The 27,775-nt window shown below is 40.6% G+C and overlaps 1 long non-coding RNA gene across 2 annotated transcripts; it reads left to right on the plus strand.

The window, feature by feature from the left end:
- Window positions 1-57: 57 nt before the first annotated feature.
- LOC110356650 (uncharacterized) lies at window positions 58-27,775 on the plus strand. Of its 2 annotated transcripts, none has more exons than XR_010470199.1 (3): window positions 58-2,404; window positions 17,812-19,143; window positions 20,657-27,775. It is a non-coding gene; the product is annotated as an uncharacterized LOC110356650 (long non-coding RNA). The 2 variants fall into 2 exon arrangements; XR_010470200.1 differs by having other exon boundaries at window positions 70-2,404; window positions 18,472-19,143.

Consider the following 27,775-nt stretch of genomic DNA (forward strand, 5'->3'; position numbering starts at 1 on the left):
GCAAGTCATATGCTGCAGGAAGAGTCATAAATTTGAGGAAAGAGCTGAGAGCCAATGTTTAACGAAGGCAGCATCGCTTCGCAGACTAGAAAACAGGCAATAACTCAATTGCTCATGTACATGGGAATCAAATAGAAGGAAAGTAACCATGGCTGAGCAAATTTCATTTGCAAAGACAGATTTAAACCTACTGAAGAAAGAGTAAAGATACTCAAGGGACATTAGTGGACCTTGTTGTCAGACGCTGTGCCTAAACTTGGTTATTTTCCATTGTTTTTTTTGTTTGTTTTTTGTTGGGGTTTTTTTTTGGTGACGCTCCCATATTTGATAACCCCTGTATGTGAAACAAAGCTGCACTACTTATTTGTGGGCAATAATATTTCTCCCAGCAAATGAACATAACTGACGAAGATGCCTCCCTTTCCTCCCACAGGATTTGGTCGCACCCTGGCACACTGCTACTAGCTTGAGTCTGGTTCCATCTGATTTTTTTTAATTATCCGTGGGAGAAGAGGAAAAATGTAATAGCAGTTTCATTCATGGATGAATGACCACTATGTATGTTTGAAAAAGCTGTACACAGACAAACAAACAAAAACCAGGAAAAAAAAACCTAAACAAACAAAAAACAACAAAACAAACAAACAAACACCAATCAAACCCAGAACAACCCAATCCGATCTGCAACCTGGTGTAACTTCCTTGCACTGCTCCGGTCTTGTCACCGCATAGGATTAACGGGAGCCGTCAATGCTGGTAATCCTATTCTAGAGCGACCTCTCGTGTTTTGTTCGTTAACTTCTGTTTATATTATTTATTTCTTTTACCTGTTAATAGTTTCTTGTAGGGTTATGAAAATATCATCAAATATCTTTCTTTGGATGCCGGTTTTGCTCTGTGCAGCAAGCTCAGTTACATTCCCTGCCTCATGCTTGTTGCTTAGTCAATGCGCTGCATTGCACTGACTCCCTTTTTTTTTTTTCCTGAAATGATCCCAACAGCACTAGCAAGAGGATTTCCCCCCTCTTTTAAATTAATTTTCATGTATATTCACTTCTGTTCGGAGTCTTCACCTTTCAGTGAAATGACCAGATGTCTCAGAAAGCCTGGAGCAATGTTGGCATCAGGAGACTTCGCCCCCATCCTGAGTGACTGCAGACTGAGATGCCAATATGTTCTGGTTTGTAATGGATGATTGATTTGCAAGACTGTTTTGCTATGATTCTCCCTTGCTTAAAGAAGCATAGGGCTTTTTTTTTTTTTTTTTAATACCAAGCAGTATTTCCCGTCTGCAGTCTCATGTCCAACAAATCCAAACATATTACTCTTCTAACTAGCTGCTTTTTTTTTTTCTTTTTCTTCCTGAAAAGGGGTTAATATTATCTGAATCTTTAATAGCAGAAAAATTAAGTTGGGGAAATAGTCAGCTCAGTAACCTAAATACCTTTGAATGTACAAGGACCTTCCATGGTGAAGGAGGTGGAAGTCCCCGCACCTCAGCAGCTATGGGGATAGAGAGCCACACTTTCTGTTTTCTCCTTTGGTCAGCTGTGCACTTCTTTCTGCTTCTCTCATCTCACACGTTGGATCCAAAAGTCTAACATCCAGACTTCTTAAGGCTTTGTGAGCTGTGTCATCAGGCACCATCAACAACCCTGTGGTGATACCCCTCAGGTTCTGCCAGGGTGTGAAGTTGTGCAGACATGTTCCACCTGTGCTAGCGTTAGAAAGTTCTCTGTGTCCAGTGAAAAGACCAGAAAATGGTTTCTCTGTGTGTAACCCCTCTCCCTATGAATGTTCACCTCTGAAAAAACAGTACAGCCCAGGCCACCTCTGGGGAGAAAACTGGGAATAGCCAGAAAGTCAGAGTTCAGACCTTAGTGGCAGCTGGTGTAAGACTGGAAGTGGGATTTAGAAGTTACAACCTCCAGTTTATAGTCCCTTGTCTTTTCCCTGAGAATTGAAGTACAGCTTGGTTGAACAATAGTAAAATCACTAATTTAATGCATTCCAGTCCCCCAGAGCTTTTTAATGCATGCTGCAAATTAATTACACAACTTTTACAACTAACAGGGACTGAGCTTTTAATTCCTTATGCAGTGGAGAGTGTGCTATAACATAACCTGCCAACACACATGTTACTCCTCCTTACAGACTTGCTATGCTGGTCTGGCAAGAGAAAGGAGCCTCCAAGTAAGTGGGTAATCAGATTCTTAATGTTTTAAAGCAGGAACAGGCTCTCACAGAACAACACTCACAAATGATGTGCTTTTAGGTGCCATGATTGGTGTTCTATTTTAAAAAACTCCAGTATTATTTTTCTTGCAGGACTGTGGCTGAAGCCCCTTTGGGTTGTAATAAATTAATGGAAGGCAGGCACCCACGGCCCCATCCACTCAGTAAGGTGAGTGTGAGTTTTACCACTGCATTCAATAGACAGAGGGGCTGACTCTAGTTTTTGTGGGTTTATTGGTGTTGTTGGGGTTTTCTTGTTTGTTTGTTTGGATTTTTGTTGTTGTCGTTTGTTTATTTTTCTCCACTGAGACCATGTTACCACTCAGTTCATTACATTATATTTTATGAGAAGCAACCTTTTCCTGTCAGTTTCATCTTTGGATAGACTTATTCACAGTTTCAAATATCTAGATGCACCGGAGAGTTCCTCACGGAGGATTTTGGATGAGCCTCAAAATTAATCCCCAGGAGACTCCTTTTGTGTAGAAGAAAAAACACTTTTTCATCCAGGACCGGGGGCGAGGGGGGGGATGCTGCATCTGTACCGCTTACCCCTAGAGGTCACTGTGATCCAGGGATTTCAGCGGGTCCCTCCCTGGCGCCCGGCCGGGCTGGTGCGGGAGAGCAACGGGGTGTCCCGGGGGCCTGGGCCGGCTGGGGGGGTCTGCAAGAGTTTCATAACCCTCACGAAGAGCCTTTCTCCCCCTCTCTTTCTTTCTTTTTCCTCTTGCCATTTCTCCTTGAGTTTTGAGCTTTACCAATAGGAATCAGCCAGTAGAGTCAGCTTTTTTCCAATTGAAATTATCCTTTTTCTTTTCTTTTCTTTTCTTTTCTTTTCTTTTCTTTTCTTTTCTTTTCTTTTCTTTTCTTTTCTTTTCTTTTCTTTTCTTTTCTTTTCTTTTCTTTTCTTTTCTTTTCTTTTCTTTTCTTTTCTTTTCTTTTCTTTTCTTTTCTTTTCTTTTCTTTTCTTTTCTTTCCTTTCCTTTCCTTTCCTTTCCTTTCCTTTCCTTTTCCTTTTCCTTTTCCTTTTCCTTTTCCTTTTCCTTTTCCTTTTCCTTTTCCTTTTCCTTTTTGTTTTCTTTTTAGTTTTCTTTTTTTCCTCTCCTCTCCTCTCCTCTCCTCTCCTCTCCTCTCCTCTCCTCTCCTCTCCTCTCCTCTCCTCTCCTCTCCTCTCCTCTCCTCTCCTCTCCTCTCCTCTCCTCTCCTCTCCTCTCCTCTCCTCTCCTCTCCTCTCCTCTCCTCTCCTCTCCTCTTCTCCCTCTCCCCCCCATTTTCTTTTGTTTTCTTTGTTTGTACTTGGGAAAAAAAAATGAAGGATAACTATGGCAAATTTGTTGTTAATTATTTTAAATTCAGGAAAGAATTCACCTTCACCAGGTGAAGAAGATGACTTTTGGGTTCTTGAGTGCAAATTTTTCAGAGGAGTGAATTTTACTGTGCTGCACAATTTCGACCACTTCTGATTTAGCTTTCTGGCACAATTTACCAGCATCTCCCATTTTGTAAGCATATGATTTGAGATTTTTGTTTTAGTTAACTCTCCGATTTCAATGCAGATTGCTAGTAGCTCGGAGGCTCGCTATTATACAAGTTCAAACACTTCATGCTACTTTCTCAAGGATTTGGTACAAAGACTTCACACTTTAGATTTACTTTGCCTTTTAGAACAAGTCAAGGTTAGCTGGAGCTACGCTGTTGGTAGCATTCTAATGACCTACAGGCTAGCGTTTTAATTTCATGTGGGGAGAGATATCAAAATGTCCCACTTATAAACAATCCATTGCAAAGTTTCTCCAGTTCTGCTAAAATTTTTGAAACACCTCTGAAATGTCAGCTTCTTAGTCCCAAATCTGGGAAAACAGATACATTTCAAAATGTGAATGAAAAGAAAGTCTAGGAAAAAAAAAAGTGTTCTCTGGTTTTTCACAATGTTGTGATCATATGCTGCCCACAGAAATTTGCCCGAGTTCTACTGTAAAGCAAGCATAGCCAGAATAAGTGAAAGAGCAGTTGGGCAGAACTTCTTCCATAGAAAACTTTCAACATGGGAAAATACCCATGGCTAGAAATAAGTGTATTAGTGGAGCTGGGTAGGCTCTGGTCCCTTCTACATGACATCCGTTGTAATTGAACAGATCAGAATCCCACCTTTGCATCATATTGCAAAATATGCAAATTTATATGAATAATGGATTTAATCCTATTAGAAAAGAGATTAAAAGTAGTTAAACATGTCAGCCTTGATTCTGCTCTATGACTTGTTAGCAGAGACAGAAGTATATGCTTATCCAGTTGATGAACTGTTGTGGCATCAGCAGCCACAGCCCTCTCTTGGGAACCTGCCATCTTTGCAAAACCTAGTTGTTATATTTTTCCTTATCTGAAATGACTTTTAAAATAGCATCAGTTATCTAATACTACACATTCTGGTGATAATCCTATGCTAATTTGTTTTGGACTGGTCTAGCGCTTGGAGAAGAAACCGCAAATCCAGAAAGGATGTGGTGCATTTTTTTTGTGCCTGGCTTTGCTACCAACTCTTGGTAAGCACTCTAGCAAGCCATTTAAACTCTTTACATCTTGGTTTCCTAATTTCCACAAGATTTGGCATAGCTGTACTAGTAAGTATTATGTGGGAATGACCAGTTATTAACAGAAGTTGGGTAATCCTATTTGGACAGTATAGAAGTCACAGAAATTGCACACGTTCAGTTACCCAAATATCCATGATGTGACCAAATAGCTGTGGTAAAAATATTGCAGTGGTGTAAAGAAGACATGCTGTGAAGTATTACGTAGTTACATGGAAAAATGGAAGAAATGCCACTGCTATAATTCACTAAATAAAGATATAAATACAGAAATTGGCCTTTTCTGAGTTCCCAAAAAAGAGTTGTTTACATTGGGGGTCAGTAGAACTTATGCACAGCACTTAATGGAGTGGAAGAACGTAGGAAGAGGGCAGAGAGGAAGAAGTGGTGATGTATGGCTCTGATTACTTTCTGTTTCTTGCAAAAAGAGGGAAAGATGGGGGAAAAAAGTGATTTTTAAAGGTTGGTTGAGTCAAATAGAACAGGGCCTCCTCTGGTAAAGGTTTTACAGGCAGCACTAACATGGGGAATGTAATGATCCTGGTTGGCTGCCCGGAACTACTCTTACTGTAAGGGCAGCTAGCTTTTCAGAGTCTGTCCAAAGCAGAGCCACAAGGCTCCTCTGCCACATGAAGCCACAGCAGTAGGGCAACTGGAAAAGTTGAAAATATGTGTATTCACACATAGTATATGGAAACCTACACGTGTATTTTGTATTTTACATGAAGTTGTCCCAAGATTCAAAGTTCTAAGTAGAAGTTTCTTTTAATCCTTATTTTTTGCTTCCGTTTTCTTATTTCCTTTTAAAAGATATTCTTTAGTTTTTGCTGCTTAAGTGCTTGGTAATTGTGGCCCTACAAAAGATTATGATAATCCTGTTGAAATATGACATTTCTGGAAAGCATCTGAAAGGCTACTCAGCCTCAACTGTTCAGTCTTTCCTTCAGCATGGAAAGCTTTACTTTTTGTGAGGTGGATTTTCACCACATGACAGAACTATGCTCTTCCCTGTAGTGTTGATTTATCATTTGTTTGTGTTGCTTTGCAATTATTTTGGCTCACAACTGTCATGGTGGAAGGTGAGACCATCTCACTTTTTAAGATACAGTAGCAAAAGCCCTCCTGCAGTCTGCCTGGCCTTTGGCTTAGAGGTAGTATCATTAGAGAGAAAGCCCTGTCCTACTTTCTGGATTTTTCCACTGTTGTTTAGTGAGAGAACAGTGTGTTTTATCATTTAGGCATGACATATGATGGGGCGAGGAGATCCAGAGAAATTTCTCAGAGCTGCCAAATTTGATGTGGTTCTGTGAAGGATATTTCTTACCAGTGAGAAACCCTCCCATTTCTTGCTCCCTTCTCATCACCAAAAATGTATCTGTTCCTCTCTCCAGGTCAGCCTACTTCCTGGCAGACTTGCAGCACTCCAGAAGAAGTAGGACGTTAAAGGGAAGGAAAAAAACCCTCAAATGGGAGTGTTTCATCAGTCCTCAAGTAGCTTCCACCAGAAATACCAACAGCACTGGCTCCTTTGCCCCAAACTGCGCTTCCTTGTATCTCATTTTGGACCTTTGGGGTTCCTGTTGCAGTTACGGACATAAGAAGGATGCACCTGCAGAAAGCACTAGAGCAATCCTTAGGAGCTGTAGGAGAAGATGGATGGCTGTGCTGGGGGTTGTGGTCTAGCAGGACCAGGAACAGGAGATGCTCTGGGAGGCCAAAATGGTGATATGTCTTGTTTTGGCAGCTGCTGCAGTGAGTAGCAGAGAGGAAGGTGGTAACCTGGCTGCTAATGAGACCCCACTTCTAACACACTGCCACAGCATCAGCCGTAGGTGTGTTTAAAATGGGGTTTTTACTGCTGTGGGACAGAGAGAAGGAATCATCAGGAAGGGTGGAGAGCAAATCAGACAGAAAAACAAACAAACACAGGGGAAAGTGAGGCATGCAGCCCATCCTGGGTTGGCTCCTTGCAGATGGCAAACAGCAGTGGAGAGCCCAAAGATGGGGAGAAGGAACAGGGAGAGGAAGCTGTGTGGTCTGGTCCTGCCTATGTTGTTTCTCTCTGTTTTATTTCCCCTTCCCACCCGACATGAGAACACCAAACTGCCCAGAATAGAAGGGAACTACCAAGTGAAAATGCCTGCCTTTCGTGCTGGAGGCACAATCTGGGTGAGGATTGTTTTCTTTCCAGAACATTTGCTGCCCTAGACTTAAATTCACCTTGTCAAAAAGCAGGCACCTGCCAATTCTTGAGAAAAAAAACCACAGTCTCTGCCATCGTCCCCAGGGACTGGCAGAGACAAACAGCGTGGCAGCTTGCTGGGGTGCTTGCTGTTATGGGGATAAAATGGAGTGGCAGAGGCCTATTGATGCCCGATAGAAACAATAGAAACCAACTGCTGTGGTGAGAAAGGGGCCATTTGCTGTGCCAGCTGCAGCTGGGGAGAGTGGAGGGAAGGGACAGGAGGGCATGCCTGGCCTGGGGTGCTGCAGTATTGCTGCCCATCCTCCAGCCCCATTGTGTCCTGGTGTGATGCCCTTGTCTAGCCACCTTTCGGCAGTTACTAGTTGGGGAGAGAAGTGGGGAAAGGAAAACAATTAATGATGTTGCCTGAAATCTGTTTTTCTGTGTAAATTTTACACTGCAGTGGGTTTACTGTTCTTTGAGGGAGCTGGTGTGGCCTTGTCAGACCAGAAGCAGGGCAGTAATCCTGGCTGGATTACAGCTCGGTGACACCCCAAGAGGGTCTGTGTGAATGGCTGACAGGGCCATGGGCTACCAGCACTTGCCTCTGTGACGGGCTTTAAGTATGATGCTGAATCAATCCTCAGTCTCTCTCTCACTAAGTGGATCTCTCAGGTCTACCAAAGAAATTCCATTGGTTTCATTTTGGGATGTTAGCGCCACAGATTGTGCAGGTTTGCATCTCTGGTGGAGAATGATGTCAAGTCCAGGGCAGTGTGTGTGGCAGGGCGCACTTTTTGGTCCGGGCTTGCCAAACTGCCATTCAAATTCTGTTTTAGGCAGACGTCAGTGAAATGTGCAGATCCAGGTTTTCCCCCAAAGCTTTGTATCATTAAGCTTCAAGCCTTGCTCACGATTCACCGACTAGTTCTGTTCCTAATGCAAAGCAGCAACAGGAGTGTGTGGGCACTGCTGTTTCTCAGCTGTTTAGCCACAATAATTAGGTGTTGTAAGGGATGGAGAATCAATAGAGAGCTCCGTGCATCATCACACATCACCAAATACTCCTGAGATACTGTTCAAAATTTAGAATGAGTGGTAGAAGGCTGACAACCATGAAAATAAGGGAAAATTAAAGATTTAGGTGTTTGGTCCTTTCAACAGGTGTTACCACGTAAGATTCTTAGAGGACTATAAAAAGTAGGCAATAGTCAGTTCTGCTCGTAGCTGTGGCCAGTGTCCATTGTTGCAATGGAACAAGGTGAAAAAATGTCCCAGAAACCATGCTATATGTCAAAAGATGGGGATATAATTAAGAAACTGGAGTTTCTTCTGGTCTTTCAGGTGACCAGCCAAAGCTGTGAAATGTGGGGATAATACCCTATAACTGTTGCAGATCACTGGTGGGTAATGGTGTCCCTCCAAATACCTTTGGAGACCTCATCACATCAGAGATTTAAGGATTCACCTCAAAAGCTCGATTCTCTGTCATACCACCCTTTCCATAAACTTACAGGGCAAACTAAATGAGAGAAGAGGAATGTAGCGAGAAGATGGCTTGTATCAGACTCAGCTGGGGAAAAAAATGGTAAAAACTTTAAGACACATCAGGATTTCTCCTGATGTTTTCTCCTGTGCTTTGACGAAAAGTGTATACAGTTTGGGGAAAAAAAGATCAAAACAAAACAATTCACAAAACCCACAATACCAACCCCTATACTAGCTGTTCTGTGAGACTCATTCTGCGAGACTTCTCGGTGCTACCTTTGTTGCTCCGTGTCAAAATGATCTTATTGGATATTTACATATTCATACACAGATTTCATACAAGCGTTTGCTATCAGGCGTATTTATAGGAACCGTGAATTTGATGTGAATATCAAGAGGAAAAAGAAAACCTTTAAATGCAATCATTTACTGACATTCTGCTTCTGAGAACCACTGTGATAGGGAGACATGAACCAAGTAACTTGTGTTGCAGTAATAACTAGTTGGATCTGCCCAAACTGACATATCAGATGTCTGTTCAAAATTGCTTATGAGCCATGTTCAGTTTGGAATAAAAATAGGAGCAAAATTCCTTCAGTATTTGCAGTAACTGCAACAGAGAAACATATCAAAAGTGGGTAGAAAATATTTTTTTTAAAAAATGCGGTATTGAGCAAAAAGAGGGGAAAATTCCCTCTGTAATCTTTTACTAATACTTTAGTAGCTAACAGGGAAAAAAAAAAAAGGCACTCAGGGACAGATTGCAGACAGAAGACATCAAAATTTGTTAAGTAAATTAAGAACAGTGAAGTACTTGCTCAGCTGTATTCAATCCTCTACTGTGTAAGAAGAAAGCAGGAGACTGTACTTGATTCTCCTACCCATTTATTTCTTCAACAGATTCATTCATACAGTAAAATTTTTTTTCTTCTACTGGGGGAATAAAGGGAGAGAGGAAATCTCTGGTTGGTACATCAGGTTTTCCATCTGATTTGTTCCCAGTACATGGGAAAAACATAGCAGATTGCATGTTGTGTTTACTAAAGAACACACACATGCCTTTAAATCACTTACAGCTCCCTTTTTTATGATGTAATTATGAATTATGTTCTTTCTGTGTTTGTAATTAGAGGACAGAACAGATGTGAAAGCTTAGTTTAAAGTGATGTGTCCATTAAAATAACCTAGACTACTGAGCAATTGTTCACTACAGCAGGGGAAGATGCCCACAGTAATAACGTTTCTGTTTCAGTTCAATACATTGAAGGGACACAAGTCCTCAGCAAATGTTGCTCAGATTCTGAAAGTTCCTGAAACACAGTGGTACTGGACTAGTTTTTGTTTTGGAGGAAAAAAAATCATGCCAATGCCACAATACCTTATTCTGGTATAAATTGTCAGATTGACAATTTAAACTTGTGAGAAGTTCCCCGATTTTCTTAAGAAAGCTTTTGTTTTCCTCGGCAGGACTTCTACTCACAATGGCACTTAGGCTACAAAATATTTTAAAATAGTAACTATTAGGCTTTTCAATTTGAACCAAGACTAAACCAGGACTCAGATTTTGATCAAAGACAGCTGCCCCGTAATCTGTAGTTATGCTTGATTGAGATAGGCTCTGACAGCCAACATAACAATAGACAGACCATTCTTTAACATATTAACCCTTGTGACCTAATTAGCCATCCAAAAAATGCAAATAAGATCCTCAGCAACCTTTTTAACCATTCGCCTCTCAATGACATTTGATTTTCCTTTTGCAATGTCAGTGCACTTGTGTTAAAATTTTAAAGATGTTTAGCCTTTCTGCAGAACAGATGCACACATTAAGCACTTGCACGGCTTTAATTGAAAACCTCTGTCTTTAGCCACCAGTGCTCAAAGCAACATTTGCAAGCTCAAGGTTGAAGATCTTGGCTAAACAGAATGTTAACCATCCTGACTACATCGTTTACACATTTGCTGATGATTAGTAAATACAGCTGAAATTGTAAACAGAGGATTGGAGGTGGCAGTGAGAGTGCAGAAAGAAGAGAGGAAGGAGGAAAGGAAAAGCTAGAATCGCAGTGCCCTATTTACTTTTGCAGAGAACTCTGTGTTTCTCCGAGTCTTTTCAAAAGAGCTTAAAAGGGATAATTCTCATTACACAACAGAATATATAATAATGAGAGAAAATCTCTACCAATAAATTGTTCGAGGTTTTTGTTGTTTTGGGTTTTTTTTAACCGGCATGATGTTATTTGTGCATGTTAACTGTAGTCTATCTTCAGCATCTTTTTTCCATTTCTCCCTTGAAAGCAAAGTCATAAAATTCACTGAAAGTTAACCCTGGTCTATTCTGGTCAGGGAAATTTAGAACAATGTCTGTACAGGAAGGTTTTAATCCAGTTTACAGTAATTCCCATGTGGTTAATTATGGACCCTAGCTTATTCTAGTGATGTGCTTATTTGCAAATGCTGTTGCGTCCCTTTCCATTATGTTTTGTAGTGACCCACAGACTGAAAGTACACATCGGTTTCTTGCTTTTCTGTCTTTTTTGGCTTTTATCCTTTCTTCTCTTTTTCCACCTCCATGTGGTGTCTCCTGCCAGCATTTCAGGTGTACACATGGTTCTTCTGTAAGCCAGGCAGGAAGCCCTCCATACCCGTGTGTCCATTATTTCTTTATCACATAAGCTCAAATATATTGTGTGCCTGCTCCTTTGGACTGGGTAATGGAGTATTATCACAATGAGGAGTCATGGGATAAGAACCTGATGTTCGCTCAGGATGTGCTCTGTTGCTGAAGTAAATATAAAAAGCCTTGCAGTCTAAATTGTTGATGTAGCTGGGTTTTGGACTCTCAAAGGCATGTATTCCCTAAAATTCTGAGGGTATAGAAAAGCATACATTAGTGCAAGCACAAAGCATGACAAAACTTCCACTGGCATTCACTGCAGAGATGAACAGATGAAGACTTGCGAAGAAGTACAGAATCAATCAAAACACGATGAGCAACACCTTGTGTGTCCAGCCCTCAAAATGTTTCTAGAGATGCTTGTCTTTTCATTCGCTTTTTCTTTTTTTGAGCAGGGAGGTCTCACTTGCTGACTATTTTCCTGGATAAAGATTTACTTTTCTCTTTTTATAAATGGGAGGAAGAAATTGCTGACACAATTACACAGTTCGAAAGTAATGGGATTACAAGAGAAATCCCAAATATCTCATCATTGGCAAGAAACTCACAGGAGTGTTTTCAGCTGAAGACGTTTCTGATTTTTTTAATTGAGATACACTTGAGTGTATCGCGGTGTACCTGGGCTGGCTTTATTCGTGCTACCCGGGGCTGCTCAGTAGGAGTCGATCTGTCTCTTGCTGTCTGTGGGGTGGCTCTGCCTCCACACGGCTGCTGGTTTAAAACTAGCTTGGACCGTGGGCAGAACTTGCCGTCTTTGTTGTGACTGCAGCGCAGACACATATTGTGTTTCTTCGCCTAAAAGAACATGAGACAAATGGGGATTTTGAGGCAATCTGCATTAAAAGGTTTATTCACTGTAAGTGTTAATGATAACTGGAGAAAAATAACATGCCAGAGCGTGGTGGCAGCTTACGCTGTCAGAGAACACATCTCATCGCACCTCTGACCAACACAGCTGTGCTGTCAGAGCGGAATGGATTTGGCCTTCACAAGGGAAGAGAATGAGGAAAGAAGGCAGCAACCATCAGCAAAGGGTGACAGAAATGCTGAGCTCTTGCCCCACTGCAACTGCAGTGTTGACAACCCATACCGCCCTAGCAAGGTTCTGCCCCTCTTTTGGATGTCTGTCACAAGAACCTCTCAGCCCCTGGAATGCCTGGGCATTTCCAACCATGACCTCTAGAACGCTTGTGCTGGACATGTGCACCTTGACTTATGCAGTTTGTGAGCTTAATACAGTATTTCCTGCAGAGGGAAAACCACAATGAATGCTCTAGTGCACAGAATGAGAGTGGGCTATGATATTAATTTTATGACTGCAACAGGATTAGGTATAGTTCTGTAACTTTGCCAGTCTTAGAAGAGCCAAAATCTGCTATGAGTAATTCACTGATAAGTCTATTCCCTTTTTTTTTTTTTTTTAAACATAGCTGAGTTGAATTTAAAAGAAGAGAAAATGAATTGCTGCAGCAGTGTGCTGAGTCAACTCTCTTATAAATTTCTTTTGCAGTTGAAGGCTCAGACTTAGCAACATTTTACTTCTTAAGCTTTTATCACCACTGTTGCTCTCTCCATGTCATAGCCATGATTAGCAGTAGAGATGACAACAGAAAAGGCAGCAGAGGAGGCAGGAGCACAAGGGTTGAATGTGTCCTTGAGGTGAAATACCCAGGGGAAAATGGTCCCTCAGGATACATTAAGTACTTCTCTGAGGGTCAGTGGAGCGAGAAACATTATGGTGCAGCTAAATCCATAAAAGTTGGGTGCAACTCGAGGGTGCTTTTGGAGGGAGAAAGCAGCAGGACAAGGCAGTAATGAGAGGTAACGAGTCAACTTCCGCCAAAGATACTGTTGGAGGTCAATAGTATGTTCCCTCAAGACAGTTAACCACTCTCCCTTCATTATTTGGGATAGCATAAGAAACAAACAGAAACATTCTCACTGCTCTAGTGCCTTGTAAAAATTGCCAGGGCTCAATGTCATCTCCATCACATGGTGAAACACCTTCTGCTGCCCAGGCCTGGGAGGCACAGACCTAAATCAGGAGCCAGCCCCTTTGCAGAATGCATGTGTCTTGTGGGGTGGGCCAGACTTTGCACACCTGGAAAAAGGCTGTAGCTCATAGCAGAAAGAGGAGTTGCAAACAGCCCCTTGTGATGAGTTTTTGGGCCCTAGTAACTCACTCATGGATGCTGCCGCTGTCACAAGTGGAAGTGAAAGTTTTTGGAGAGCTGGCTGGTAGGATTTGGTTTCCAGAAATGGGAAGGACAGTGGATATGAGCTGTTCCTTGCAGCAGGTAGGGAGATACCTTTTTTTTATCTCTCTTCACGTTGGAGAAAGTGAGCTGTGCTCTTCCCCTTTACTGGTGGGAGCTGATGGGCAGCTGAGCCTCGGGGCTGCTGGACAGCAGGGAGTCTGCCTGTGCAGAGCAGCCCATGGTCCCTCTGCGGAAAATGACAGATTGGCTCCTCAATGCTGAGCATCAGGCGTCTCATTGACCTCTAATTCCACTGGCTATGCCTGTGGGGAGATATGGGTTGAATTTTTCTATATTATATACTTGTGGAGGGAATTTTAACCCTTATGGGAGAGTAGTGTTCTACTGTAATAATTCTGAATAAGTACTTATCTTTATTTATTTAATTTTTATTCCTATTCCTGGACTTTCAAATCTTCTTTCTTTTACCTCTGCTTTCTCCAGGAATAAAAGATTACCTCAAACTTCTGTTCCTTCTGGCTTGTCCAGCATTGTCTGTATGGGCTAAATCTTTGATGCTCTTGCAGTGGAGTCATGCATTGCCAAAAAGCAGGCAAGTGACTGGTCCCAAAATGTGCTGATAAGGTCCAGAGGAGAAAGAAACATGAAGCATGGTTGCAGGAAACAGAGTTGCCCAATGGGAGGAGGCTCTCAGCTGTTAAGCAATAGTGCTTTCTTATTTTAAAAATTAATATCATTGATGTATCCATGGTTCACCCAAATTTGCTCATTTAATAGCATGTATAACCACAAATATGTTTCTCCAAAGAGATTACCTGAACTACTGATGCTTCTGGACTTCAGTGGTTTTCGCCCAAATTACTGTCCATGGTCTGCCAGCTGTACACATTATGTGTAATGGAGCTGCTAGTGAAAGATTTTGTTGTTATCAGCAACTTTGAGAGCAAACTCAGGCTACCGCTTACCAGTGGGATGTGAACTGGGAGGAAAGGTGTGCATTCACAAGACACCTACAGTGACAATTACCGGCTGTCACATGGACATTTAGATGCAACTTTTAGGCTGTGGAAAGGAAAGCAAGCTGGCTGCCTGCATTACGCAGAGCAAGAGTCAAACAACTGGCTGATCCCAGGTGCAGAACCGCCCTTCATCTTTACATTTGCTTCTGATATGACTTTGAAAACATGGGTGTAGGATTTGGGTAGGGAAAAGTTTTTTCATATCTCCTTTCCTATTGACTAGAAGTACTACTTTGCAAATGGCTACAGAAGCAAATATGCAAGAGGGAAGTATGTGCCCGATTTTATTAGTAAAACTTCTGTGACAGCTACAGAAAACAGTTGTTGGCCTATAATGACACAGGTCCTACTTTTTTTTTTTTTGCACACAGCTACCTAATTGTTGCTTCCCCCTAATTTTTCCGTTTCATTGTCACCGTTTGACAATTGTTGTTATGTTAGACATTTTCATTGACTTGACATTTCTCACAACAGCTAGAACAAAAGTTATTTGTTTAAACTGTAGGCGGTACCATGAATTAACAGCTCACTTCTATTATTGTGTTCCTGTTAAGTGGAAAGACAAGTAATCTTTTTTATGAGTAACAGTTTTACCTTGGAATATTTTGGATCGAGCAAGGACAGCCCTGGACACCTACGGTGTCTCAATCAGAGAGTGACAGACACTGCAACAGCATACACCCTGTCTTCAGTATGCTGCTGTCAGTCACTGGTGGCTGAAGCTATTCGTGGTCCATAATAATGCACAGCTGCTGTGAGGGAGAAATACCATCACTAAACAAACACGTTGCAGTGCTAATAATTTAATTGGTTTTAGACATTTTTAAAGTTCTGATAAATTACTTCTAAAAAAGAGATATTTTTCTTTTGAACATGGTAAAGTGATTTCATGGGTTGTTTGTGTAACCCTCTTCCATGCAAATTGTCCTTCTTGTGGACTTCTCTGGGGCTATCTGCAGGAGCAAAGATAGCACCACCGTGGCTTTCCATGTTAGGATGATTACTGTTAGCAATTTGGAAATACACCAGAAAATGATGGGTTTTAATTTCTCACAATCAGGTCCACGGTAAACTTTAAAAGGATGACAGGAGGGTTATGTTGTGTAGAATCACTCAGCTAAGCGAGAAGTGGTTTTTAATCAAAGTATTCACCAGTTCACTGGGCAAAGGTTGGGGATATAGAACAGTAGGGGCAATTACTTCAGGACAGAGCTTCTGGAAATAAAAGGGTTATACCCACTGATCAGTCGTCTCTCCACCATCTTAAAGTGAGAAATATTATACAGTCCCCCAGCTACATACTGGGCTTGGTTGGAGCCCCCAGTGAGGAGTTTGTATTTGATTTCAGGAGTGGGATGGTGTCTAGGTAATTAAGAAAACAGCTATATCACTGCTAGAAAAACAGCTCAGAAATAAAAATTGTCTTCATTCAGGATGAACTCTTGCCCTTTCAGAGTCCATGGGGATTCTGCCACTGTCTTCTGGATGACTGGAATCTCACCACTGATATTTTTTAACCAATCTTACATTAAAAAAAAAAAGAAAAGAAAAAGGCTTCCTCTTCCATTTTTTATATACTCATGCAATATGCCCACTTGCACATCAAGTGTTTTTGGTAACTCTTATTTCTTGCCTTTGGGCTTGATTTCAAAATATTCAAATATATTTGGCTTTTGTAACTTTCACTAATTAAACCATCTAAAGCAGATGGAATTACAGAAATTACAGGGTTTAAAATATCATCCTAATTGGTTTACGATCTATGTGACACTACAGTGCCATTCAGACTGTGTAATGTATAAGGACTGCACAAAAGAGAAATCTTGCCAATTAATTTTCTTAAACTCCATTATCTGCAATTTTCCTTTCCTTATAATTCCTATTCTGTTAAGCTTTTCCTGGTATCTTTCCTGCTGTAGGAAGGCAGAAAGGATCCCATGGTCATATTGGGAGTTTTCCTGTTTGCTGGAAAAAACAAATATTTTATTTTTCATGTGCAACAGAATAGAATAAGCGAATACTAGAAGGAGTGAACTTAAGAGGAACCAGCAGTTAAAAGCTGTGGAGTTATAAAATAGGTCTAATGTATATTAAAATGTAAAAAAGTAATTTTGCACTCTGCCACATTTTAAAATGATCAGGATTTGCGAATGGATAGAGAAAGGTCTCTTTTTTTGAGAGCGTGACCATGCAAAGTTGTAACAATACCATGCTTCTCTTTCACAGAAGGAAAAAAAATATCCTTCTGTTTCTTTAAAGTATCTCATTTTGCCATTTAGACATGATTTTTAAACTCACTATTCCCTTTTGTTGCCATGGTAACAGGTTTTGGCCCTCATGGTGACAGAAAAGTATCTCAGTTCTTGTTCCTCTTTGCGTGCATATGTTTCTGTGTATCGCTGCACAGGCAGAGGGAAGGGAGGTGTGAGGAGATCGCACCTTTCCAAGCAAGGTAACTCCCTCTGCCAAACCCAGGCTTCGGCTGAGGAAATTGCCTGCAGCAGGGACAGATTTCCACCCCCCAAATCACTACATGGACTCATTCAGACTCCAGCTCTAATGATGCCAGATAGGTTCCCTGCTCCTCGCACCCCACCTCCGCTCCCCCTGGCACCCCCTCTTTCCTAGGTGACATTTTAGGGACTTTTTATACATGAAGCAAGTATTTGAATGAAATCTGGTTTTGGGGGATTCCTACGGAGCTGGCTGCTAGCGTCTTCCAGCGTTGCAGGGGTCAATTAAGAGAACCAATCATCTGGTTTTAAAGCTTTAATAAAAAAATCCTGAATAGAACAGAAAAGCAAGCAAGAAGGAAGCAAAAAAGAAAAAGTGGACAAAAAGTAATGTTAAATAGCATGGAGCATGACTAATGGCACAAGCATGTTAAAATCATTGGGAAAATGTCCTTGGAAGACAAATGAATTTTCAGCAGAATAATTAACTTAATTAACAAATTTGCATGCATATTCATCAGGCTATTGAAGTCTTTCCAGCACAGCTTGATGAGCATTGGTGTAATAATTGTCTCATTTACATTCTGCAATCTACTACAATTTGGGGCATGCAAAAAAAAGCCGACCTCTTCCCTTTGACTTTCTTTAGGACCCTGACCCTCTTAATAAGCACATGCAAACAACATGTAGTGTCCGTTGCTTAGCCCTGTGTACTGCCCTTTATCAGAAAACCTACTCCCACTCTGCCACGCTTTCCTCCCTTTCAGTCCCCTCTTCCTTTGCGTTCTATTTTTTCTTTTTCTTTTATTTTTCCTTTGGCCCAGGTTCTCTGTTTTGCCTCTGCTTGCTCTCCTGGGTAAATCTTGGCACCAGTTCTGACTTCAAATCTCCTGGGCCGCCAGACTGCATCATGTAAAAATTGCCATTTTCCTCTATCTCTGCAGGGCAATCTTTAAAGGCAGTAAGGTGTGACGCTCCAGACTGGCAGCTTGGCAAGAAAGAGCCCATGGATACCAGCACACAGGAATCTGGAGGGTTCACTCTGACAGGCAGTCAGTACTGGGAACAAAAGGAATTAAAAAAAAGAAAAAAAAGAAGCAAATATATTTTTACATATTGCAGGCATATGGCCACAAGACCAGCAGAAATATATTTAATTACTGATTTTGTGTGTTAAACAGAAATAATATACCAACAGCAGTACCTTATTTTTTCCCCCTTAGATTAAAAAAAGTAAATGAAGGGAGGTTTCTAGAACATAGTTTATTAATGATGATGCATTTCACCTCCATTTACACTTCTTACCCCATTTTTACAGTCATTTGCAAATAGAATCTGATTGCTTGATTTTAGACTAGTGTGATTATTTTAGCATGATTTTCTTTTTAGATGGACATTTTTAAATGCAACTAGGCTATTTACCAGACTTTTTGTTGCCTCATTTTAGATCAAACACTTCAAACATACAACATAGACTTCCTACAAGTTTTACAACTAATATTAAGTGTAAATGCAAACAGTGTTATAACTAAACTGACTTGTAAGTATCTGAAAGTTTTGTAGCAAATGAAAATATAAATCTCACTGTGGTACCTGTGTTTCAGGCTACATAACAATGCTGTACCCAGCTGTTTTCCGCAGAACTTACAATTACAGTAAATATATGTTCCATGATGGCTGGCTAAGGGGTTCACTGGCAAAAAAACAAGGAGCCTAAAGCAGGATGGCTGTGGAAGGTCCAAAGTTGCAATGCAAAACTCCCAAACCTGTTAGCCTTGATGTGCCTGCCCAACACTTCTGAGATGCCCACGTGCCCAGAAACGTGCTCCTACCCTGCGCCACACCTTCAAGCAAGCTGATACCAATTTCCAGCTTATTGAAGTACAAGGACCCGGAAGCCTCTCTATTCCACTATTTCTCTTTCATCAGCGTCTTCAGCAGGAAACGTATGTTACAAGCATGCCTCGTGGATATAAACAGGATTAAACCTTTCAGGAAATGCTGTTGTGGCCATTTCCTTCTAAAATAATGTGCTGCTGGGGTTTATGCAGCAAACCAGAGTCCTCAACCTGGGGCAACCAAATATGATACCCTTCTCAGTCTGATGGGATTCAAACCCACCATCACTCAAGGAAGTGCTCTAACCAACTGGTTGTAGAGTGTTTGGCACGGGAAGAGGACATATCTGCACCTCTCCTGGTAGAGCTATGCTGTCGTCTCTAGGCACTACCTAAACACCTGAAGTATATCTATGTAGCAGCAATGAAGTTATCAAGGTAAGAGCTCTTTCAAGAATGTAAGCTTCACTAACTCAGCTGATGGAGGCAAATCCCGCCATCAAAGTATAACAAAAATAAGTTAGAAAATATTTTAAATTCAGACGTCTTAATTTGCTAGGACATGTATGGTCCATTCAAGTATATAAAATATCAGTAACATTTAACATCAGGGAGACACCAAACAAAGGTTACAACTTGGTCTTGTTTGGCCTGTAGAGAAGATATCAACCTGTTTTTTTTTTTTCCTCTGAAAAGTGCAGGATATCCTCACCAAACTTGAGTTCTTCCTTTAGAAGTATTGGATGAATTTCCAAAGACTTTCATATAAAGCCATTAATTATCTTGTCAGTTAGAATTAGTTAAAAACTAGGTTATTTACAGAATTTAACAGCTGTGTCAGTCTTTCCTTTGTCTCAAATGGTCCTAACAGCATAATAAGAGTAATTTAAACTTTTCATATAAAGCCAGTTCAGATCTTGTGTTTAGGCTGTGTTTGAAGAAATGAGGCTGTAATTAACCAAAGTTATTAACATTTATTTCTTCTAACTGTGATGATTATGATAGGCTATAGATGTGCCTTGGTCAACAGTTTTTATAACTCTTAAATAGAGCCCATATAATATGACTAATTCTGCAAAGAACCATATTCCCATCTATGTTAATTTGTTTGCAAGTGTTCTACTGATTTCAGTGGCTTTATGGAAACTGCATGTGTCAAAAGAGAATTGTTTGGTCCATTTGTCACTGGCCTTTACGATCACATCACTACATGGAGATGGGCGATTTGAAGGCAAATTGAGGCAGTAGCACTAGAGAGAACTGAGGAAGGATCAGAGTGGGAAACCTTAAAGGGCAGAGACACTGAGAAATGAGTACTACTCTGGATTGTAAAGGTATCAAAATGACCCTATCTCAGTCCTGTGATCACAAAGGGAATAATAATAATAATAAAAATTATTATTATTATTATTTTCTTGAAGAAATAATCTAATCTGAATTACAAGAAGAAGATGCCAAAAGTGTCATTTTGGGGCAAGGTGGAGTTTTTTCTTTTGAGTGCTCAAACTTGAACTCTTATTTTTCTAAATTAATCACACAGCATTTTTACATGTAGTTTGAATGGAACAATTTTAATTATTTTATTTATTTGCAATTTTACCTACTTACACTAATTCGAAATCTCAATTACTAGATTGAAATAAAAACATTGACCAAATGTTTATTTTTATACAACATTTTCCATTTTTATTTTGGGACTCTCTAACACTTCTCAAAAAATATATATGCATTTTAAAACGTTAGATTACTTTCAAATTGAAATCTCAGTTAAAAGAAAATCAAAACATTTTGCATTGAGATTTTAAAGCAATCATTTCAACTTCCCAGGAAAAAAAAAAAACAAATTTTTGTCAGCTGAAACTGCTCATGGGCTTCAACATGACTGTGAATAGAGTTCTGTGGGTTTTTTTAATGGTTCTCAACCTGTGCTTTTGTTGTATTTTCTATTCAGAGAATCAAAATTTCCAGCTCCAAAGCTGAGGCTGTCAGACCTGCCCAGTGTGAGAATGGGAATGAGCCCGGGGACCGGGCTGAAGCTCAAGACTTCTCTGCTCCTTGTCCCAACGGCACAGTAAAAACCCAAGACTCCAGCTCTCCTTCTCCTTTTCTTGCACAAGAAAATAAAGATCTGCTCATTTTACATGGTGGGTAAATCCCATCAACATCTACCAGGGCTGAGACCACAAAGTGCAATCAATGATGAGCCCAAGTGACACAGCATTACCACCCACCTTCCCTTAAGGAGGCCAGGCCTGAGAGGCAGGTGAAGGTAAGGAGAGAGGCCAAGAGAAATGGCTGTCCCAAATGGAGATGTCCTGCTCCCTCTCCACACCTCCACATCCACAGGAGAGTTTGAGGCAGCAAGGGAGAAAACAGTATTAGAGTACAGACTCCCATATGGATCCCATAATCTCTTGCAATGTTAATTCCTTTGCTGCCCTATGTTTACAAAGAATTTTCCTCTTGTTTCCTAGTTAATTAAGAATTTCACTTTGTCACTACTAATGGCTTCATCATCCTATTCAATTAATGAAATGAAATTATCAAGTGTTTCATTTGTCCAGTACATCATGTTTTGTAGAATAATGTTTGTATGTAGCATTATGAAACAGGAGAGACAAGTAGAGATCATGTCTGCTAATTTTGTGTGAGAGAAGAAAAAGGGGTGACATTGCATCCTCTAAATGGTGTCAGATGATGCTTTATTTTATATGCACTTGATTATCCGAGTTAAATAGGAGTCACTTAACAATGTGTACTTTATAATAGTGAGGAAATTTTGGGTACTGTAAATGTGTAACTGGCCATTTGGATTTAGCCCAAGGTGTTGTCAAATAGAGAATAAAGGTCTGTTTTCATAAATGGGTAAGCTGTTACGGTGATCACACAGCTGTATCACTTGTCCTTGTATTTTTGGGATATGGTAGAGTTACTATAACACATCTTAAAGAAAAGAAGGACTATGGGTATTCAACATCACTATTGTTACTGGTGTTTTTAGTATTCCCCATTTTACAATGAGGAGCTAGATTTGACAATGCTATGCAGCGTTGCTACAGCTCTTGTTACTCAGCTGACTTCTAAAATCAGCCTGACAACAACTTCTCTGGCTTGCAGCTGTGAATGGTTGGTGCCACGGATTGTGATCCCTTGTCTCTTTCTGAGCTGCCAGGATACACTGCTTGCCACTAGCTACAGCGCAGTCTTTGAGAGCACGCTGTAATTCATCGCTTAACTTGCTGCTTCTCACACTGTCTTTCAGTGTTTTTAGCTGGACATGCTCTGTCTACTTAATATCTGCTGGCACGGTGTTGAGTATTTTGACGGATGAAAGAAGTTGCATACTTTGTGCTAGGAGCAAGATTTGGAGTAAGGGTTGAGAGTGTAATTTGGAAGAGGGGAAGGGGTGCTTGAGAACAGGAGGACATTAAATTTAGTCTTTATTGTAGCCTTTCACAGAGGGAATAGCTCTGGCTTTCTCTAAAGCAGTGACTGGATTTTTCCTAGTGGTCGTTTTCACTGACTAACCCAGAGGTAAGGACCCTCCTCCTCTATGGAGAGTCTGATTAAATCTTAGGATTATCAGATCAGATGCCATCACTCTTTCATATTGGCTATGTCTCTAGGAGTAAACTAAACAAGACTATTCCCTAGCCTCAAGGCCATCTGGCACAGTGAAGTCTATAGCCACATTATTAACACTTGAAGCATGCTGAAGAATAGTTTGGAGGGGTGCTAGCTGGGCCAGGCCAAAACTGTTCTTAGAATTACACATTCAGCTTTCAGTGTGAGGGAAGTTTCCTTTGCACTATTTAATATAGTGATATAGTAAGTAGCACCTTAATTGTCTGTTTCATCTGCTGAATAATGAAAATAGAAGTTGGTAGCCAGTGAATGAATAGTAGAAGCAGAGCTTTGGTGTTGTACACAGGCAGTCAAAAATCAGGATTCCTATGCCTGTGAAGAAAACACGTGGGACGCTGGTAGATCAGATGGCCTATGCTCTCTACCAGTGTAAACTAGCTGATGATTTAACATTTATCTGTTGTCAACAAGAGACCAGAACACTGAGCCCCTTCCAGAGCTTCATATTTCTATTTAGTGTGAAAATAAAAGCCTCTGGCAATAGCAGAGATAGTCTTCAGGTTACAAGAAAATGGGTACTTTAGAAGATGCCTAACTTACTCAAGAGCAAATAGCGTAGTAGGCAGCTTCTCAAACTTCTTGGTTGGATTTTTTTTTTTGACACCATACTTTGTGCATTCTTGTCATGCATTGCCAACATGCCATATGCTTACAACACATGGTAAAAGCATGGGTAAGAAAATGTGATTGTGACATGTAAAGACAACTCTGGATCCGTAATACTTTTGAGCTAAAATACATTTGTGCATTTGTTATATAAGTTTAGAGGATTTTTTTTTTTTTTTTTAATCGAGCACTTTGGATGTATATCATTGAAAAGGACAGAGTAATTTCAACTTAGCAAACTCCATGCAAAGAGAACAAGGACTGTACTAAGTGGTTAGCAGTCGTCGAGACTTCAATGCTGTAGCCCACAGTTTGCCACTGATTCTCAGAAGTGAAGGCTAGTCGCTTGAGTGTCCTCTGTCAGTTTACTGCTCTGTAAAAGCAGATTTCACTAATTTTACATTGTTTAAAAATTACATGTGTATACCAAAGAATTGAACTTCTGTATTTATAATGTAATCGTGGAATGGCCAGCTTAGGTCTTCTCCTTCTCTGTATATAAAGAGGCAGCTCCTGTCTCAAGGAGCTTATATAATAGCATGAAGAGATAAGACAGAAAATGAGTGGGAGAGAAAAGGAGCTAATGAGAGGTAAAAAAGATTTGCCTAAGGTTAGTCACACAACACTCCCTGACAGATTTGGAATAAAATCCAGGCTTTCTGCATTCCCGACCAGTTTCAGACTCACTAGACCTTGCTGTCTTCAGCTATCACTGTTACTCATCTCCCTGGAGAACCAGGGAGCCTAGCAGCTGTCCCTGGGTACTGTCATATGAAGCCGGCTCCTCTTCTGAAGTTGTTGCAGGAATTTGTCTTTCCAAACATGCCACTGATAAACCCAACTTTATTGGAGAAAAGTAGGTGATAGAAAAAAAAGGGTGAGAAATTGCAGTTAGGGAACTTAACCTACTGATGCAGTTAGGAAGATGGTCTCTATAGGATCCAGCAGTGACTGAGCAGAGAGAGAGGCACTTTCATAAGGATATTGAGTGAAAGAACATAGCTACAGTACTTGAGTCAGACCAGTCTTCCATGTACGCATATTTATAAGTGTGAACATTGAGGCTTGGAAATTACTTGATATAGTTGATTGAAAAACATTGTATTACTTAACCCCACTAAAGATATTAGTATGGAGGCAAGATTACCTGCTACCAACCCATATGCAGACTTCTCAGAGATGACGCATAGGTTACAAATTTTACCACAGTCACCCAGGCACAAGACACTGCAAACCCTGTGCTAGTCCGTTCCTTGTCTCTCTCTTTGCCTCCCTTCTCTTAGCAGGCCACTGGGCTCGTCACAAACTCAGAGAAGAGAGAAAGGAAGGCTACACTTCATTTATCATCCCTTCAAACTTTAAAACCCAAGTGGTCCCTCAGATCAGACACGTTTGATTTAATTCATTCATCTAACAATAGAAAACAGAGCCAAGGCTAACATACATTTTTGTTCATTTACCGTGCCCCCAGAGGTTTCATAATGGAGTTTACTGATACCTTGTTGGCAATGATGGTGAAATACTCCAGACTTTTACCTCAAGAGATTTCAGCATTCATGCTGACAGGAGTGCGGATATAAAAAAAATCACAGAACTGATGTCTTCACTTCCCTATCTGCATTCCTGGGGTTTAATACATTTACTCCTGTGTTGTATCAGGGCTTGCCTAAAGAGACTGTACTGAAAACACCAAATATATGAGTCTGCTCCTCCCCAACTTATGAAAAGGGAGGTTGTGAAAAACTGGTGCTGCTCATGGCCAATACATGCAATGCCTTTGTCAGGAAAGGGAGTTTCCCCATCCTCCTTTGAAATGTGGAATAGTGCAACCCACAGTGAAGAAACTAATTTTGGGTACATCTGTCTCAGCTCCAGGTTCTCCCGCAGGGTGCCTTCTAAAAGCAGTGGAGGGTGCACCTTTGTATCATGAGGACATGAGTTTTCTCCTTGCAGAATCTCCCTATGCAGGTAGTAGCAAAACGTGAGGCAAAATAAACTCAATCAACTGAAAATAAACTCAACTAACAGGTGACAGATAAAGCCCTAAATTGCTTTTCATGACACATGGCTTTGCATTTTCTTCTGTGGTGACCCACTGCTTTAGAACAGTGTTGTCTGAAGTGATGAAGCTGCATGACTCATCAATGATGGTAAAGTTCTCTTGGAAAGGTTTCACAGAACTTGGTTTTTCACCATTGACTTTTAACATTTCTGCTTGGCATCTGTATTTGTCAGCCAGTCCTTATTTAAACGTTTCTTTCACTTTCGACTGAGCACAGTGTACGTATACAATGTGATCTGGTATTCATGAAATCACCAGCAGGACACACGCTGGAACATATTTGAACAATAGATGCATTGTGTGGATGCTAGGCACTCTTCACAAGTGGTGACTTCATGAAGAGCAAGGTTATTCTTAATTCTTCATGCCTTGTATTCAAGGTGCTCAGTTGCTATCCTTTTATTTGTAAAGAAATTGTTTACAACTCCAGACTAAACCTGTTGTACAGAGCCAACAACACAGTGGTAGTGAAAAAATTCAGGAGAGCCTGACAACTAATTTAGCCCCAAAGCTGTGCAACCTGATTGAATTATTGGCACACCTGATAAAGTGAGAGCTGGGTGGAGAGCTGATAAAGGGTTGAAAAGAAGGGGATATTACTCCAGGGCCTGACCTCATCTGCTGGTGTTTTGTGGCTAGTACCCTTGATCCTGTGGTAGGCCTCTCTCCACAGGCAAAGGGGTTTGGCCTCCTCGCCAGGCACCTGGGCTTTGGAGTTATAGGGGGTGTTTGCCTAAAATTTCCAGAAGACTCGTCTCAGAAGGGCCATCTAACATGAAAGACTTAGAATAAGGTAAAGATTTTTTTTGTTGTTGTTGATAGTGAACTTTTTGTGTATTTTTTTGTTGTTGCTGTTTTTGTAGTTTCATAAGAAATTAAAAATGGACTATTATGACACCAGTTAATGTGCAAATTTAACAAAATATGAGCTATTTGAGGCACTATTATGTTGGAATAAAGTGGGCAGGTAGTTGATGATTAAATTGGAGATGGCCTTTTTCTCTGAGATCTTAACAAAGAAATTTAGACCCTGAAGAGAAAACGCCAAAATAATTTTCCAGGCTTTGTCACTGGCTTTAGTGGTACTGGTCCTCTGTACACAGATATTCTCCTAACACTCTTTTTGGCCTGAAGGTGCAGAAGCACAGTGTCACAATCCTAAGAGGAAAGAATCCCCAAAGGTGATAGCAAACCTCTAGGAGAGAAGGGAAAACCTGCACCCAGTTGTGATGCAGCTTTCTATGATTAAATACCCCAGATCTCTGTGGAAGTGCTTATAATGAGAATTTTGGTCTTTTCATTTTGCTGTCAGATTCAAATCTATATCCCTCCTGTTGTCAAGGTTTTCGAACCTTGAATTTTAATTTTGATGGATTTATCACCAGCCACCTTTTGCACACAGTTGTTTCCATTTATTTCTGGACGTACTGGCTGTGCTGGGATAACAAATGGTAGGAGAAGGTATTAACTTAAATGAGCTACATGAAACAGATTTCTGTCCGTGTCCCCTCGGCATTTCTTGATAACAACACTGTCAACAGATCTAAACATTGTCAAGATGTGTGAAAAGAAGCTAAGTTTATGCCTGTGACTAGAACTTTTCAGAGAATGGGCTTCAAAAAGTTTTCAGGATTTTATTTTTTCAACAAGCAGGCAGAATTTCCTTAGAAAGTAGAGACTTTTTGTAAGAATTTAATTTTAGTCAGAATGCCAGTTTTACTGTTGGAAGAATTTTGTTGGGAAAAAGTTGACAGGCTCTTGGTGAGTGATTTCAACATTTCATTGTATAAATTAGTGTGTCTGCTAATGGAAAAGAGTCCAGCTTAGACTTTAAAGAATTCTAGTGGATGGCTGTGACCACAGTTTCACCAATACTCTGTATTTTTTACAATGCTGCAAACATGGCCTTCATCAGGTGCTCCGTGGAGTAAGTAGTTAGGGTAGGTCAGAAAGAGAGAACAACATTGCATGTAAGATTGAAATATGATTTTACTCAAAGGACAAAATTAATCTCTGCATAGTTTTGTAATGCTTTTGCACAAAGATGAAGTACCATTGTAGTTTATCATCTTTGACATTAACACAAGTCTTTCACCCTAGCTTCCCCAAAATAAATTTTACCCAGCAGTCTGTGTCTTTAAGAAAAAGCAAAAGGAAAGCCCCTAATGTAATTGTCTTCCTGGGGAGAGGAAGAAAGAACAAATGTGTGATGTGCTAGCCATGTTGTTTAATGCTCTAAGGATGGTGTTCTGATACTATAGTGATGAAGGCAACACAACAGATGGAATATAAGTACTTTTTGCTAAAATGTCATGGGATCATGTCAAAATGATATATATGGTACCCAGCATATAGTTCTCCAAGAAAAGCTTTTATGTAACAAAACAATACATGACGATGTGTAACTGCATTCCACTGAAATTCTTAGCTTGACCCAAGGGAGTGGCAGGAAAATATGCCAGGGGAGGTTTGGGTTGGACATTAGGAAAAGGTTCTTTCCCCAGAGGGTGGTGGAGCACTGGAACAGGCTCCCCAGGGAGGTGTCACGGCCCTAAGCCTGACAGTGTTCAAGAAGAGACTGGACAATGTCCTCAGACACATGGTGTGAACTGTGGGGTTGGACTTGATGATCCTTGTGGGTCCCTTCCAACTCAGGATATTCTATGATTCTATGATTTCTGCTAGCATAGGAAATACAATTATTTATGTATGTTTATAAACATTCTTTATTACATTAAATATATTCCACCTTCTGTA

The sequence above is a fragment of the Columba livia genome, chromosome 2, assembly GCF_036013475.1.
Source record: "Columba livia isolate bColLiv1 breed racing homer chromosome 2, bColLiv1.pat.W.v2, whole genome shotgun sequence".
Taxonomy (NCBI): Eukaryota; Metazoa; Chordata; class Aves; order Columbiformes; family Columbidae; genus Columba; species Columba livia.